Genomic DNA, 17,767 nt, shown 5'->3' with positions numbered 1-17,767 from the left:
CATCCTTCCATTGCTACTCTCTGCCTTCTATGACCTAGCCCAGTTCTGTATCCACCTTGCCAGCTCACCCCTGATCCCTGACTTCACCTTTTGTACCAATCTGCCATGAGGGACCTTGTCAAAGGCCTTACTGAAGTCCATATAGACAACATCCACTGGCCTACCTGCAGTGTGAGAGAGAGAGAGTGTGTGAGAGAGAGAGAGAGAGAGAGTGTGAGGGAGAGTGTGTTTTTACCTATTGCACAATAATAATAAATTTGTTATGCGGTTTAATTCTTCAGTTCAATGAGAATGCTTCGTTGGGGGTTCCGTCACTCCCCTTGGGAGGTCAAAATTGTTGTGTAGCTGGGAAAGTTTGCCAACCCTGCTGCCAGGTGAATAATCATCCGTGGCTTTGTCTCCTCCTGTCTGGATGGGATAATACTGACCGAGCTCGCCAGAGAGACAGAGAGAGAAATGATAAGGCTGCAAGCACATTGATCATATTCTCACTGCACGCAATGCACAGAGAGAGGTTGACCGGTAAAATGTCACTGTCATGATATTCAGATAAGCATCATGGTGCAAACACTCATACACACTGATGGACAGATCAACGGACCAATCAACACACACGCAACATCACAGCCAATCACAAGCAAGAGCATACACACTATAAAACGGGGAACACGACACTTCCGATTCATTCCAGCAGGAGACAGCTCAGGGCACAGAGCTCACAGCGCGCCACTCGGACATCCACCATGTGCTGAGTGCCTCTCCAAGATAGTGTTAGGGCTGGGTCCACAGGTTAGAGGGTAATGAACGAACCACAGTAACCAGTTTGCAGATGTTAATATTGTTAGTAATAAAACTGAGTTGTACCTTCCGCAACCATGTTGGCTCGTCTGTGCAGCGGAGCACCCAACACGACAGTCACCTCGTACGACCTCCGACCAGCAGGTGGTGTTAGAGATCTATCACGGGACTCGAGACATCCACCAGTTGTTAGTAAGTCGTACAAGAGGATAGTCGCACTTGGAATAGCCATGATCTATATTGTAGTTCAACAGTTATCTTTACCACGTGCCTGATAATAAATTATCTTTATAGTTAAACAACTATACATTATTACAACGGTTATATCACAGAACATATTCGTTCCACATTAAAGACAGGAGCAAAGGATTTATCTAATACCTCAGCCCTGCTCTCTGCCTTTCCTGTGGTACACCCCCCCGTCTTGGGTCACTGATCGCAGCCCCACTCCTCCCCTGATCACGTTTTAAAACCTTTCCTGTGACTCTACCCAGCGTTGCAGCAAAGTGGGGAGCTGGCGGTGGACGCGGGCGAGGCCCCCATTATCGAGCAAGGAGACAGAAAGGTCCCAAATGCATCCCGACATTAATGTGATTTGAGGCTAACTTGGGACACGTGAAATCTCACCGCGGAAACAGAGCTCCTGCTGCAGCAAACAGATGCCTCAATTAGCCGGGATGACTTAATGATTTCTGTTAAATTAGGCAATAACAGATTGGAGGAATTGAATGAGTTTTAATTGAGAACAGATCCTGAGCTGTGGGGCTGGGCATATCGCAACTGATCTGATCACAAACATTTGCTCCCTATTGAAGGTGGCGCGTCTCGTGTAGGCCTTTTTTACGGCGCTTCCTGTGTCATAAAAATCCCTGCAGTGCAGAAGGAGGCTATTCGAGCCATTGAGCCTGCAGCGACCCTCTGAGAGAGCGCCCGATCTAAACACAGGCCCTAGCCCCATAACCCTGCATGTCCACCTAATCGTTTGGACACCCAGGGACACTTTAGATGGCCAATTGACCTAACCTGCACATCTTTGGACTGTGGGAGGAAACCGGAGCACCCGGAGGAAACCCACGCAGACACGGGGAGAAGGTGCAGACTCCGCACAGACAGTGACCCAGCGGGGAATTGAACCCGGGACCCTGGAGCTGTGAGGCAGCAGTGCTAACCACTGTGTCACCTTGCCGCCCTTGGGTGTCGCTTGCGTACGTCGCTTCCTGAGCCACCGCTTGCCCGAAGCAAATTAATTGTAAAAATTCCAAAAATGTACGCAGCGAATCTATTCCAACGCACCGGAATTGGGTCATTCTCTCGATGAAGAATAGAAACGGAAGTTGTCAGATCATGTTGCCTGATGTGCATGGGAGCCAAGTGTGGCTACGGGTAGCGTCGCACAACACAGAACTGTGACCATTCGCACCATCGTGTCTGTGCCAGCTCTTTCAAAGATCTATCTTTCAAGGACCCCCGCTCCCCCCCTCCCTCCACCCCCCCCCCCCCCGAATTCTTTCCCCGTCTCAAATATTCATTCCTTCTTCATTTCAGAGGGCCAAGTGCCCAACGCCAGGACGAGACCGTTGAAGAGAGAAGCTCAAAGAAACGTCTACGCCCCCAGGGTTGCGAAGGCTTCAGGGGGCACCCCATGCCCCCTGCAGGAGGGGGGCCCAGGGCACGAAGGCCTGGCTCGGGCTCTGATTGAAGGTAACTGGTTGGGGAACTCTCTATTTGAATGCGCTCAGTTTACTGAAACCCGGGTGGTTTGCGTATTGCATTTCCTGAACGTTCAAGTGATCCCAAAACAAAATTCCAGTCCCATTTTTTTAATGGTACTTGGGGGGCACTTTGTGAGCTGCTGAGAGATTTCTTGTAAAACCTCCAAGCAAGCAGATTTGGAGTCAAGTAGTAATTCTGAATAAAGAAAACACTCAGCAAGGTCCTAATTGCTTCCAATTGATAATACAGCATTCTTATAAATTATCTGAAATTGCTCATGTAAAATGATTAAAAACAGACGTGTTTACCAGCTGTTCGAGCTCAATACAAAATCATACTTTGGTGCAGGAAGTGTAGCAATGTTGGAGGTTAGAAAACAGAATTGTTAAATTAATAGCTTCGGTGGAACAGCAGGGTATTTTCAACCAAAGTGTACTTAAGAGTTGAACAAAATCCGAAAGGGTTCCTGCGTTCCAACAGCGACGGCTCGTCAAGGGTACTTGGTTCAGCTGTGAGGCACTTTGGAGACATCCTAAGGGGGCGGGGGGGACAGGGGATTCTCCGCACACGATGTGTAAAGAGGTGACCTCTCCTCCACTCCCTCTGGATCATACAATGTGCCAGGGGTTTGAAGCATCTCCATGTCGCAGAGCCGGGATGGCTAGAGACAGCGGAATCTTTGGCGGTTTAGTGGGCAGTTTTTGCAGAATCTCACGGGCAGGAACCCGAGGGGGGAAGGACGGGTTTAGTACGTCTTTGGTGACGTTGGTCGTGGGATGGAGGCATCTCCGTCCCACTGTTCAAGCACGAAGGAGGGCGTCTCGACCCGTCACATTCTCCGCCAGTCCTTTGAAAGAGCTGCCCCATCAGTCCCGCTCCGCAGAATCCCTACAGTGCAGAAGAACGCCATTCAGCCCGTCCAATCCGCGCCCACCCTCCGAAAGAGCGCCCCACCCAGGTCCGCTCCCCATCACCCCGTAACCTCACCTGACCCGCGCACCTTTGGACTGTGGGAGGAAACCGTAGCACCCGGAGGAAAGGAGGGAGAACGTGCAAACTCCTCACAGACAGTCACCCGAGGCCGGAATCGAACAAGTGGCACCGGCCACCTTCCATCCTTGACCTTCCTGCAAAACCTACCTGTCTTGCCGTTCCGGGTCTGCCGACCTGTCCCCTTTTGAAAGCGACTGTTGAATCTTCGCCACTCTTGCAAGCACCAGATTTCAAGTTTATTTAACAACTGATTGCGTGGAAATAAATCTCCTCGTCCTCCATCTGGTTCTTTTGCCAATTATCTTAGATTTGTGTCCTCTGGTTACCAAAAATAAAAATTCATGGACAGGATGTGGGCGTCGCTGGTTAGGCCGGCATTTATTGCCCATCCCTAATTGCCCCTTGAGAAGGTTGGGGTGAGCTGCCTTCTTGAACCGCTGATGTCCCTGTGGTGTAGGTGCACCCACTGTGCTGTTCAGGAGGGAGTTCCAGGATTTTGACCCTGCGACAGTGAAGGAACGGCCGATATATGTCCAAGTCGGGCTGGTGCGTGACTTGGAGGGGAACCTCTACCAGTAGAAGTAGTCTTTCCTCATCTACTCTCTCAAAACCTTTCATGATTGAATGACTTCTACTGTTAAGTCTCCATTTGAATTTCACCCCTCCCCCACCACCACCACCACCACCACCATCCTCCCGGCCTTCAGTTGTGGTACAGGACAGTTGAAGAGGACCAGGTACAATTCCTCGCAAGAAAGATGTAACTCGACAAACATCAGCCATTTGCTCTTGTATTTCTTTTTCAAAATGTGTACAAAATACGGTTTGTGCCTCAAAGATGCTTCTGACGTGTCTTCCTTGTCAATCCATTTGGAAGACATGGACGTCTCGGTGTTGGCCCATCCTTAAACGATGAGATGTGTGAATTCCAAACATTGTTGTGGACATTGTAACGGGTCATTCCTGTTTATTCCCCTTATTTCCCCTTTCTTTTGTTTTGCCCTTGTTGTGTTGATCCATGGATGACTCATGGACATGTGTCTTTGAGCCCGTGTCTTTAATTCGAGATTCCCAGAAGTCACAGGAGATATCATTTGCTGTTTTAAACTGGAGGCTGAGACTTTTCTGTACCAGTGAGTGAGAGAGATGGGGTCGGGGCTCGGTTTGATCGACTGGCTGGTGGCCGATGAATTGGCCCCAAAGGCTGTGTCCTGCCCGGTAACAGGTGGCGATTGGAGCTTATCCCGCTGGTGTGCTTTTCAGAGTTCCAGGGTTTCAGTTTTGATTCTGGCAGCACAGAGAAAATATACAGCTCCCACCCTCTCCACAACGATCGTGTGAGCGTCATCTCTCTCTCTCTCTCTCCAAAAAGCCTGCGGGGAGTTGTATTCCACCCCTCTGTGTTTGTCTGTCTTGTGAGTGTGTGTGTATGTGTGTGTAGAAGGTGGGGGGCAAGCTGAAGTGGAAAGTTTGGCATTAATTAAGTATTAAGCAACTGTGTTGCCTACATCATCAGTGTTCTCATTGTAAATAAACAATAATTGTGTTTACATTTACAAACCTGGTGACTGTAATTCTTGGGCAGCCAAGGGGTTATAGACTTTGAGTACTTTTATGAGAGTTATTGGTCTATTCGCTTGTGTTGTGACTCCGGGGCACGGGGGGGCTGGAATTGACGGAATACGGAACGCCATATTTAATCGGGTCGCAATAGACTTGATTTGGCTTGTCGGCCAAATGACTCAAGTCACATGATTTGCAGAAGCTATTGAAACAGCCAGTTTGTGTCCAGTCGTTGGGGGTGTTGACTGAAAGCCCGTATCGGGCACGGCGGGAGCAAAACTGAGTCCATTCTTCAGTTTCTTGTGCGGTCGCTGGGGATTTTGCTCCCACTCTGCTTGAAGGGGTTCTGAGACAGGTGGGGCATCCGTTGTGCGATAGGCAGCCTGTCAATGGAGGGGCAAGGGGTGTTTGGAGGGTTGGGTGGATGAGTCATTGGGAGATTTGCGCACTCCCCCTCCCACCCCTCGGCTATGTCTTGCATGTTCCCTGCGACGTCTCGAGGTGTTGCTGGCTGTTTTCCCAGATGAACCGTCTCCATTTTGATTGGTCGCACACCAGGATCTCCCATTCTCCACGCAGGCGGCTCCCTGGCGGGACCCTCATTCTGCCTGTTTATCTGTGGCCACCTGCTCCCCTCTCCCCTCTGCGGGGCAGTGCAGTGGTCAGCGCCGCTGCCTCACGGCGCCAGGGACCCGGGTTCGATTCCGGCCTCGGGTGACCGCCTGTGCGGAGTTTGCACGTCCTCCCCATTCGACAGGAGTGATTTGAACCGGCAACTTTGGACGGTTCTGCTAGTTTTACCCCAGTGGTTACTCTGAAAGAGTGCAAGGGAAATCATTGCTCCTGACTCCAGCGAAACTATTAAAAAAAAACCCGGACCCAACCTCAGACGGCTGCCCAGGGGACCCACCACATCACCCTCACCCATCCCCGCCCCAGTTCCGTACAAAGCGGGCCCCAGGCACCCCAGCCTGAGGGAGGGGGGTTGGGCGAGGCAGCGGCTTTGAAACATCAACCAGTGACTGCCACCCTGAGCAAGTTAGGGACCTAAATAAGAACATAAGAACTAGGAACAGGAGTCGGCCATCTGGCCCCTCGAGCCTGCTCCACCATTTAATGAGATCATGGCTGATCTTTTGTGGACTCAGCTCCACTCTCCGGCCCGTACACCATATCCCCGAATCCCTTTATTCTTTAGAAAGGTATCTATCTTTTTCTTAAAGACGTTTAAAGAAGGAGCCTCAACTGCTTCACTGGGCAAGGAATTCCATAGATTCACAACCCTTTGGGTGAAGAGGTTCCTCCTACACTCCGTCCTAAATCTACTTCCCCTTATTTTGAGGCTATGCCCCCTAGTTCTGCTTTCCCCGGCCAGTGGAAACAACCTGCCCGCATCTATCCTATCTATTCCCTTCATAGTTTTATATGTTTCTATAAGATCCCCCCTCATCGTTCTAAATTCCAACGAGTACAGTCCCAGTCTACTCAATCTCTCCTCGTAATCCAACCCCTTCAGCTCTGGGATTAACCTAGTGAATCTCCTCTGCACTCCCTCCAGCGCCAGTACGTCCTTTCTCAGGTAAGGAGACCAAAACTGAACACAATAGTCCTGACATCCAACGTGGCGCTGCGGCAGCTTTTCGGGGACGGTTCCACGGAAGGCCGTGTCGGAGAGCGAGCAGGCTGCTGTTGGCCGATTGCGTCTCCGCCTTGCGGTGGCCCATGGTCCTCCACTTCGCCGGGTTTAAATCGCGGGCACTTCGGGAAGGCCACACCGGTATTCGGCAGAGTGGAACAGTTTGGTCTGGATCTCTGGCAGCACGATCTCCGCCGGCAGTGGCCAATTCCTGAACCTCGCGCTGTTTGGGGAAAACGTTAATGGTTCACCTTTTGCTGCTAATAGAGATTTCAGCGATGTTATTTCCAGAATGTCATGCAGCTGACAGTGTACTGGCAAGGTAATGATATCATTACTCTGAATTACACAGATCGGGGAAGCAGCTATGCAATTAATCGGCCAATCACAGGCAAATGGAAATGCTCTTTTTTTCAAATTCGCGGTGAGTTGCTTCGCCTTATGTTTACGTGACATTATATTAACCCTTCAGCATCCAGAACAATCTGTCCATCGTCTACTCAATGGACTCCCGGAGCTTACCCGGTAGGTCAGGGGAGAGGGCTTTGGAATATCGAACAGAGGCTATTCCAGCCGACTGGTAACTTGGAATTTGGGTTATCCGCTTAGAATTACGGTGACTTGATCAGCAGGGTCGAGGATTCATCGAATCCCTGCAGTGCACAAGGCCATTCACACCATGGAGTCTGCACCGACCCTCCAAAAGAGCATCTTCTGGGAAGAAACCGGAGCACCCGGAGGAAACCCGCGCAGACACGGCGAGAACTGTTGACCACTGTGCCACCGTGCCGGCCAGTACCCCCAAAATGCGGCGCTGGGGAACCAGGAAGTTATGAGCCACTGTGTAGAATGTATGGGGGAAAACAGAGGAACAGGGGGGAGATCATCTAGCCCTCTGGGTCTTCTCCCCCAATCAAATAGTTCATGGCAGCCCATATCCCACTGCCCCACATCCCATGATGTCATTCATTTCCGGAAATCTGTTGATTTCTGTCTTTAACCATGCTCGGTGACTGAACATCTACAGCCCTCTCACTAAAATAATTTCTTCTCATCTCGATCTTAAATCGCCTCTTGACATTCCATGGCTGAACCCCCCACTATCAACATCCTGGGGGTCACCATTGACGAGATACTGAACTGGACCCAGCCACATTGACACCAGGGCAGGTCAGAGGCTGGGAATCCTACAGCGAGTAACTCACCTCCTGACCCCCCAAAGTCTCTGCACCATCTACAACGCACAAGTCAGGAGTGTGATGGAATACTCTCCACTTGCCTGGATGAGCGCAGCTCCAATAACACTCAAGAAGCTCGTCACCATCCAGGACAAAGCAGCCCTGCTTGATTGCTCCCCCTTCCACAAACGTTCACTCCCTCCACCACCGACACACTGCGGCAGCGTGTGTACCGTCTGCCATAACTACCCAAGGTTCCTTCGGCAGCTCCTTCCAAACCCACGACCACTACCATCTGGAAGGACAAGAGCAGCAGATACCTGGCAACCCCCCCCCCCCCCCCCCCCCCGCCCACCTTCTCGAGGATAGCTAGGGATGGGCAATAAATGCTGGTCCACCCAACGACACCCATGTGAGCTACCTGTGTCCCGTGGTTCTCGATTCACCAACCAGGATAAACACATATGCACACACCAGCCCGACCCTGCCCTTCCCCCTACCCAGTTCCCTCCCCCCCCCCCAACCCCCACTCCTTCCAAATCTGGCAGTCTCTTTCCCCGCGCCCGGCAGCCGCTTTGACTCTTACCCCCACCCTGTAAACCCACCTCCCTCCCCAGCAGGCTCACCCCTGCCGTTGCGCCTCAGGCTGAAGAAAGCTGCTCCTCCAATCAGAGACTGGTTCTCTCCCACACCTGCAGCTGATTGGCCCGCAAGTTGATCCTAGCTAGCGACGTCAAGCGGGGAAGGAAAACGGCCTGTGATTGGAGGGGACGTTCCGCGAAGGGCCTCCGAATTCACTTTCCGACATTGGGAAGGCAGGGTAGGGTCCGCGGGCCAGATATTGGCCCACGGGCCACGTGTTGGGCAAGGCTGTTCCGGAAAACACAGACCCAGCTTCCTCAGTCTCTCCTCCCGAGCCAAGCCTACCATCCCAGGCCTGTGCCTGGTGAACGGACCCTTCAACCCGGACTGGTCCACATCAGTGTTGCCGTTCCAATCAAGCCCCCTCCAATCCTTCCTCATCTAACCCTCTGTCCCCTTTGTTATGTTCTGTGTTATAATAAAGATCAACTCAGAACACCTAGTTCCTTGACTAGTAAGACACTTATGAACAGAATGAACACGTGCAAAGATAATTAACGAGGCTTTAATACAAACGACAATGCGTCAGTGAATTCTCTTGGAGCTACTTCTGGTGCGAATGTCCTCCAGTACGACTTACTACCAACTGCCATATATCTGAGGCACATTGTGGACCTCTATCGCCACCTGCTGGTCGGAGGTCGTATCGATAACTAAAGACATTGCTATGCATTTGCGTATCACCATCCCCTTCCTCATAAGCTGCTGACTGGAATCCGCTTAAATGCACCCACATCATCCGTGTCAGTGATCATTTGCAGTAGTGAGTTCCTCATTCTTACTATTGCGTGGCTACAGGCGGTGTCCCTGATTTCCTGACTGGAGTTCTCGGTGACTACCTCATATTGACGGCCTCTAGTTATGCTCTTTCCCCACGAGGGGAAGCATTCTCTCTCCGTGTCCCATCTAAAATAACCTTGCATCGTTTTGAAGATCTCAACGGGGTCCCACCCCTCCGCCTTCTCCTTCCGAGGGGGGGGGGGGTGGGCTCTCACGCTTGTTTGCCCGGCGAGATTAAAAACCCACTCATCGCACGCCAGCCATCTCTCACACCCAGCATTTACTGAAACTAAATGAACAGTATGTGTGGGCCGCACTGTGATTCCAGATGTGTCTTCCCAGGGGGGGGCATGTATTTATAAACGCTACATTCTGAATTTTGTACCGGGGGCTGAGGGATCGCATTGTATAACTCTGCTTGTTTACAATTGGACCTCTTTTGGCATTTGACAATCTGCAGGCCAAGCACCAAAAGTCCCCACGATTCACCGCAGCCTGATCGGCGTGTCTGATTTTTGAAGCATCTTTTTTTGTGAGTTTACAATTGCGACGGTGCTTGGGAAGTGGAGTTCAATGTTGTCTTTGCAACGAGGACGCGTCACGACCCGCCGCCCACCGACTTTGTCGCGAGCTGCAGAAACAGGTAGTCCTGCCTGACAGGGAACGTGTCGATCGACCGCCCCGCCCGGGGCCGGCTCACTGAGAGCCCAGGTGGGGGCGCCAATACGAGGGCCTCCTTGAGTCAGCATCGTGGACCTCGCCGACAGCTCAAAAGAAGGGCTTTCGTCTGCAGGTTTAAAGTGCGGCCCTGGAGGGTGGGGAGGGGGCACGCGCCCCCCGCCAGGACCCAAAGCAGCACCAGAGTGCCTTTAGATAGCGGGGTGCTGCCGGGAATGACACCACTAATCCCACCCAGAACTGACTCTGATTTTTGTTCTGGTTCGATCGCGCCCATCGAATCCCTGCAGTGCAGACAAAGAGCATTTGGCCCATCGAGTCTACACCGATCCTCTGAAAGAGCAGGTTCACACCCTCGCCCTTTTTCCCAGTAACCCCACCTCACCTTATGGACACCAAGGGACAATTTAGCGTGGCCAATTCACCTAACCCGCACATCTTTGGACTGTGGGAGGAAACCGGAGCACCCGGAGGAAACCCACGCACACACGGGGAGAACGTGCAGACTCCGCACAGACAGTGACCCAAGCCGGGAATCGAACCTGGGTCCCTGGCGCTGTGAAGCCACAGTGCTAACCACCGTGCTGCCGTGCTGCCCGTTTTTGAAAATCTCTTATTGTCACAAGTAGGCTTCCAATGAAGTTACTGTGAAAAGCCCCTAGTCGCCACATTCCGGCGCCTGTTCGGGGGGGGCTGGTACGGGAATTGAACCGTGCTGCTGGCCTGCCTTGGTCTGCTTTAAAAGCCAGCGACTTAGCCCAGTGTGCTAAACCACTGAGGCAGCAGTGCTCACCACTGTGCTACCGTGTCGCCCAGGAGCTGGGAAAGTGGACTGGAGCGTAGTGGAAGGTGCCCAGCCTGACTGAAACAGCACCAAACTACAGTCAGTGGAGGACAGTTTCACAACGCAATGTACACGTCCGGGGTCAATCGCAGATTGGCTGGGGGAAAATAACCCACCATATCCATTCTGACTGGGGCTGCCCGCTGAGCCCATCAGAAAACAGCGGGCGGAATCAGCGGACATCTCCGTTTCCAGTTGCTGCGACCTCTTCCATTGAAATAACTGTCAGCTTAATGCACAGGGACGTGGAACTCATGCTCATGCGGAGGGAAATCATTGCAGTTCTTTGCGTTTGAATTGCGGGATTTGGTCTGTCTCCTGGGGGGTGGGGGGTGGGGGGGGGGGGGGGTGGGGGGTGGGGGGGGCGGGTAACGGTTAACTGAGTGTCCCTTGCAACACTCATGCTGATCTCGACCCCGGCATCGATCCCGAGTTATTTTTACAAAGATTGCATTGAAGCAAATGACGCAAAGTATGCTTTCCTGCTGCCGCACGCGAGGAGGTAATTAAATCAGTCTGTTACTTTGGAGCGTGCTCTCCACCCCCCCCCTCCCCCTCCCCCCGTTTGCCACCAGGTTGTTTGGCGTTTTTTTATTTCTCAAAAAAAATGGCATTCCTTTCTCCGAAACGATTCTTCTGCAGAATCCGGGAAAAGCCGGATATGCGGCACAGCAAAATCAGCAGCTGTCGCCTTGCAGGGTGAGCCTGTCACGCCTGGACAGTAAATCGGTGTGGCCCTCAGACTTGGCTCTGTGACAAAGAAATCCCATCAATTGTGCGATATTGGCGTCAGTCTCGGAATCCTTTCGGTTTTTTCAATCGAGGTATCGGCCCGTTCGTCTCAATTAAAACGTCGGATCGGAATTGTGCTGATATGCCTGTGCACATCAATGTATATACTTATCGATATGACCTCCGACCAGCAGGTGGCAACAGGGATCCACCATGTGACTCGAGAGATTCGGCACTTGGCAGTAAGTCGTACTGGAGGTCAGTCGCACTAGAAGTAGCTGCAGGAGAATTTACTAAATTATAGTTTGTTAGTTACCTTTCCACGTGTTCATCTTGTCAATAAACTTACTCGTCAAAGTACTAGATGTTGCGCACGAGAGCAGCGTGAAGCTGATGATAATATCGCCCATTCTCCTCTCACCTATTCCCTCCTTTCGCGTTTGTTTCGGGCTAGAACTATTTATTTGTTCCGGGGAAGCCGGGAAGCTACCTGATGAAGAGAGAGAGAGGTTTGGAAAACTGGGCCTGAATTCACGCAGAGTTTCGAGAATGATAGGTGATCTCATTGGGACCTACAAAATACTGAAAGGAACAGACACGGGGCAGAGGCAGGCGGGGTGCTTCCCTGGGTTGGGGAGTCTAGAAACAGGGGGCGCAATTTCAAAAAGGAGGGGAAGCCACGTAGGACCGAGGTGGGGAGAAATTCCCTGGTTGAGAGGGTGGTGGATCTTTGGAATTCCCTATCCCTGAGGGATCTTTGGAATTCCCTATCCCTGAGGGATCTTTGGAATTCCCTATCCCTGAGGGATCTTTGGAATTCCCTATCCCTGAGGGATCTTTGGAATTCCCTATTCCTGAGGGATCTTTGGAATTCCCTATCCCTGAGGGATCTTTGGAATTCCCTATCCCTGAGGGATCTTTGGAATTCCCTATCCCTGAGGGATCTTTGGAATTCCCTATCCCTGAGGGATCTTTGGAATTCCCTATCCCTGAGGGCTGTCGCAGCTCAGTGATTGACATGTTTAAAATGAGATTGGGCGATTTCTGACTCACCACATCGGAAAGGGTTACAGGGACAGTGGGCGTAAAGGGGTATTGAAGTGTCCAAATGGCCGCCACACTATTGAACGGTGGAGCTGGCTTGACGGGCTGAATGGCCCACCTCCTGCTCCTGTTTACAGCGAGCATTTACACGGTCGCCACCTCCACGCGGGAGGCTGGAGTTTCTGCTCACTCCCGGATCCCACGTCCCTTCCCCGCCGTGCGACCTGACACCATCGTGGCATCGACGCCGTGTCGGGCTTCTGGCGTTCCCCCTTGGCTCTGCCATGACCCACTCGTTCCCCCCCCCCCCCAGCCTCTTCCGCTGGGCTCAGGGGTGACTTTGCACAACTTGTGCAGAGTAGGGCGGGTGGAGGTCGCCCCTCAGCGGGGACGGGAAGATCCCAACAGATTGGGAACCGCCTGAAAATTCGCACCAATATCCCCCGACGCCCTTTGACGCCAGATCTGTTTTTTTAAGGTGCTCCCATGAAGCACGTCGGGGACGTTTTGTTCTGTCGAAGGCGCTGAGCCGGCTTGCTTGGTTTCCCGTGAACCATTATAAATTCACCTTTACCGTAAGATTAAGGGTAATAAAGTTTAAAAGCAGATGGTTGGTGAATTACGTCGAATGGATGGACAGCTGTGGAACTTCATATTGAATTAATCACTGCTCCTACAGCTGAATAAATTGACTGCAGAAGTATGCACCAGCTGTCAGTGCAGCATTGCAAAGCTTATCTTACCCTTTGGTACACTCCTCAGGGAATGACTGCGATATGTCCCAGTGAGCCCCGCAGGACAAGGGTTCAGGGAAGAGCGTTCCTTCCATTCAGGCACAAGAGGGACCTCAGCGAGGAATTGATTATTCTGTTCAGGTTTGTGACAGAGTCTCTTCCTGCGCCACATTGGGGCTGTCTAATAATTTATGTGTGTGCCCGTTCTGCATGGTGAGTTCCCTCGGAGGAATGTACACAGTGCAACGACTGTCTACTACCACCAAAGCAAGTGGCTTAATTCCTCGTCCCATCTCATTGTATTCAGGGACCTCTGGATGTGACTATTCTGAAGCTCTCTCTCTCTCTCTCTCTCCCCCGACATAAACAAATCACATAACTGGCACCAAATCCTGTTGGACTTGCATATTGGAGACGGGACAGCGAAGGTTAATTTTGTAGACACCAAATGCGGGATTTCACAGTCGTCTGAGGATAGGCCCATCCAAGATTGGATGGACGCCCCAGCATATAGGGGATTGGGGTCAATGACGGGAGCGATGCCAGGGGCACATAGCTGGTTACTCACCCTCGCAGCTCCCGTGAGGCCATCCACCATCTTCCTTCGCTTCCCGGGCCACTCCGGGTGGCTTCCGTCGCCCGCCGTATCTGCCACCTCACCCCAGGCTTCATTCCCAACAGCTGGCTCTTCTCTCCGCCCCACCCTGGGAAAGAGGGTGTTCCCCCTTCTCCTCCTCCTCCTCCTCTCCTCAACGGCGTCCGACATCCTGAATGAGAGTCTGGGGTGAGGGGAGGGCCTCGAAAACCGTTCCAACCTGTCAGGCTAACAATGGGACTCAGGACCGTAGCGAATGACACGCCTGAGAATCGGGACTGGGTGGGGTCGGGGGGGGTGCACTTGGGCAGCACGGGGGGTGGGGGGGGAATCGCGCCCCCCCATTGCTCCTCGGGGCAGTGTTAAAATATTCCGATTCTCCTTTGGCGGGGCACTCCATCTCTGGTGCCCTCTTTGTTCACAAAGGCCACAGATAGCTTTTAACTTGAACAAAGCTATAAGTTTATTAACATCATTTAATTGGATTCGACACTTACTCCTATATAATACAGTTGATAATAAACATGCACTCTACACCTAATCTCTGTACTATTACAAGAACTATGATCTGCTCTCACTCACACTATGTTTCCTTCTGTCTGTCCCCTAGCTTTCTCCTCAACCTCTCACCCACAAGGCTTAGCATCGATGCCTTATATAGTTGCACATCCACCTCCCTCTAGTGGTTGATTTACACATTGCATTAACCCTTGCAGTTCTTTACATTTATGATAATGTCACGATTCGGGCATGGCAAGGCATGGGATGTGGGCGTCCCTGGCGAGGCCAGCGTTTATTGCCCAGCCCTCATTACTCTTGAGCTGAGTGACTTGCTGGGACGTTTAAGACTCCAGCTAGGCCAGGCCAGGTAAGGATGGCGGATTTCCCCCCCGCAGAATTGAATCCAAATTTCACCACCTGCCACGGTGGGATTTGAACCCTGGTCCCCAGGACGTTACCCTGGGTCTCTGGATTACTAGCCCAGTGACAGTGCCACTGTACCACCCCCACTCCCCATATGTAAAAAGATTCTGCTGCGCTCTGACCTCCCCATCGTCAAGTTGCGGGTTTGGGGCCCACTCCTGAAACCTTGAGCACGGCAATCCTGGTTGACCCCCTCCCACTGCACCACTGACGGAGTGCGACACTGCCAGGCCTACTGCTGCTGCCTTTTGGATGGCCGTTACACCGAGTCCCCATCTGCCCTCTCAGTCGCCTCGAGAAGATCCAAAGGCCCCTATTGGCAGAAGATCAGGGGCATTGATGTGGGCTTGGAGCATGTTGGCCCCTGGGCAACGTCTGCAAAACCAGGTGACGTGGTTACCCTGCTGGCGTTTGTGGGAGCTGGGACTGTGGTCCAGGTTGGCTTCCCACTTTGCAGCGAGACAGAATGCACAGAGAGTTCCTTTGGCCGCTAAGGTCCTGGGGTTGAGCAAAGTGCGACGTAAACGCAAGGCCTCTCCGGGACCGAAGAAGCTGAACTTTCCAAGCCCTGCGTTTATACGAGACTGCAGAGGAATGTTGGAATGTCTCAAAGAGTCATAGCCATCCTGCCACTGCAGCGCAGAATGAGGCCATGGTTGATGGTCGCAGCTTCCACACACCCTCACAGGCGTCCAGTTCCAGCTTGGGGCCGCTGGCTGCATTTGAAAAAACCTTCCCACATCCTCTTTGCATCTCTCGCCCCCACTCTCTGTGACCCTTCTGTTGTCGGTCCAAGCGGGAAGGTGGCATTTTGTCCCTGACTGCTCCCGCGCAGAGGTCCATTGGGGCCTGAAGTCAGATCCCAAGCCCCTCGGCGCCTGAACCTTACAAAACTGTAAACTTGACTGATGGCCGGGGGCTGCCAAACATGCATCCTCCAACATAAACCTGAACCGGTGGCCCATGTCTTGCACAGTGATGAGTATTCGATTCATTTAGTGTCCATCGGAGACCAGGACACAACCACATGGAAAGGGCATCACCAATTTTCTGTTGAGGAAGAAGCTTCTTTCGGGACTGATATCTTGCCGGGAATGGTGAATATATATTAAATTTGTCATTGGGACATGTTAGAAGCCTTGTGCAGACGCTCACTTCTAAGGCTCGTCACACGTCCAGGCATGTGTCAGAGCACACCCTCGTGGGTCCTGATGTGTGCAGCGAGCAACATCAATCGCACCATTGTTACAGCACAAAGGAGGCCATTCGGCCCATCGAGTCTGCACCCGCTTTTGAAGTGAGCAACTCATTCTGTGCCATTTCCCGCTTCCTTTATTCAGTTTGTTCTCGGGGTCTGAGTCGCTGGTTAGGTCAGCATTTATTGCCCATCCCTAATTGCCCCTTGAGAAGGAGGTGGTGAGCTGCCTTCTCGAACCTGCTGCAGTCCCTGCAGTGTAGGGACAGCCACCGTGCTGTGAGGGAGGGAGTTCCAGGATGTTGCCCCAGCGACAGTGAAGGAACGGCCAATATATTTCCAAGTCAGGGTGGTGAGTGACTCGGAGGGGAACCTCCAGGTGGTGGGGGTCCCAGGTATCTGCTGCTCTTGTCCTTCTAGATGGTAGTGGTCGTGGGTTTGGAAGGTGCTGTCTCGGAGCCTTGGTGAGTTACTGCAGTGCATCTTGTAGATGGGACACGTGGCTGCCACTGTGCGTCGGTGGGGGAGGGAGTGAATGTTTGTGGAAGGGGAGCAAGCAAGCGGGGCTGCTTTGTCCTGGATGGTGTCGAGCTTCTTGAGTGTTGTTGGAACTGCGCTCATCCAGGCAAGTGGAGAGTTTTCCATCACACTCCTGACTTGTGCCTTGTAGATGGTGGACAGGCTCTGGGGGGTCAGGAGGTGAGTTACTCGCCGCAGGATTCCTAGCCTTTGACCTGCCCTGGTAGCCACAGTATTAATGTGGCTGGGTCCAGTTCAGTTTCTGCTCAATGGTAACCCCCAGGAGTTTCCCTGTAACCCTGCACATTCTGGCATCTCAGATAGCGGCCTAAACACCCTTCTGAAAACCTCGATTAAATCTGCCTCCGTCACACTCTCGGGCAGAGCAATCCAGACCTTAAACACTCGCTGTGTGGAAAAATCCTTTCCTTGTGCCGATTAATTGTGCCCTGCTCGAACCTTTCAAGAGTGGCAACAGAACCCTTCCTGTCTGCTCTACCCAGACCCCTCCTGATTTTGAACACCCCTATCAAATCTCCTCTTTGCCTCTCTTCCCCGAGAAAAACAGTCTCGAGGCCAGGACCAAAACTCCAAAGAAAGACTCGCAGTTGAGCTGGTTCCCACTAATTACTTGACGGGTGCGCCGTCACGACCGTTTCGCCAGCAAAACTGCTTCCCCGGTGTTAAATATTTATTTTCGTGTTAAATATTTGTGCGTTCCCAACCCACGCCCTGTCTGACACCGTAACCCCACCATCCTGCAGTGAAATGGAGAAGCGGTTTCTCACAGACGTTGCAGGAGGAATCTGGAGCGCTGTTCCCAATGTTCCTCCCACAGCCAACCATTCGATACTGCCACCGCCGCTTTTGGAGATGTTGGGTATGATTTAACGGGGAAAGAAAGAGTCCAGTTTTGGATGGGAGTACCGGAGTGTTTCTTGGAGCCGACAGTGGTGAAAATGGCCCCGCTGTAAAATGGGACTTTGTTTTTTTGGGGGGAGCCTTTGCCAGGAATACCCCAGCAGCCGAGGACGCACTCAGCTTAATTTCCACAACGGGAAATGCTGCCCCGACGGTGACCCAGCGTGGAATCGAACCTGGGACCCTGGCGCTGTGAAACAACAGTGCTAACCACAGTGTTAAGGTGCTGCCCACGTAGCAGTTTAAGTCAATAAGATGAAGAGACTTCGGCTATTGAT

The sequence above is a fragment of the Scyliorhinus torazame genome, chromosome 20 (genome assembly GCF_047496885.1).
Source record: "Scyliorhinus torazame isolate Kashiwa2021f chromosome 20, sScyTor2.1, whole genome shotgun sequence".
Classification (NCBI taxonomy): Eukaryota; Metazoa; Chordata; class Chondrichthyes; order Carcharhiniformes; family Scyliorhinidae; genus Scyliorhinus; species Scyliorhinus torazame.
Note: the sequence above shows the minus strand (reverse complement) of the source record.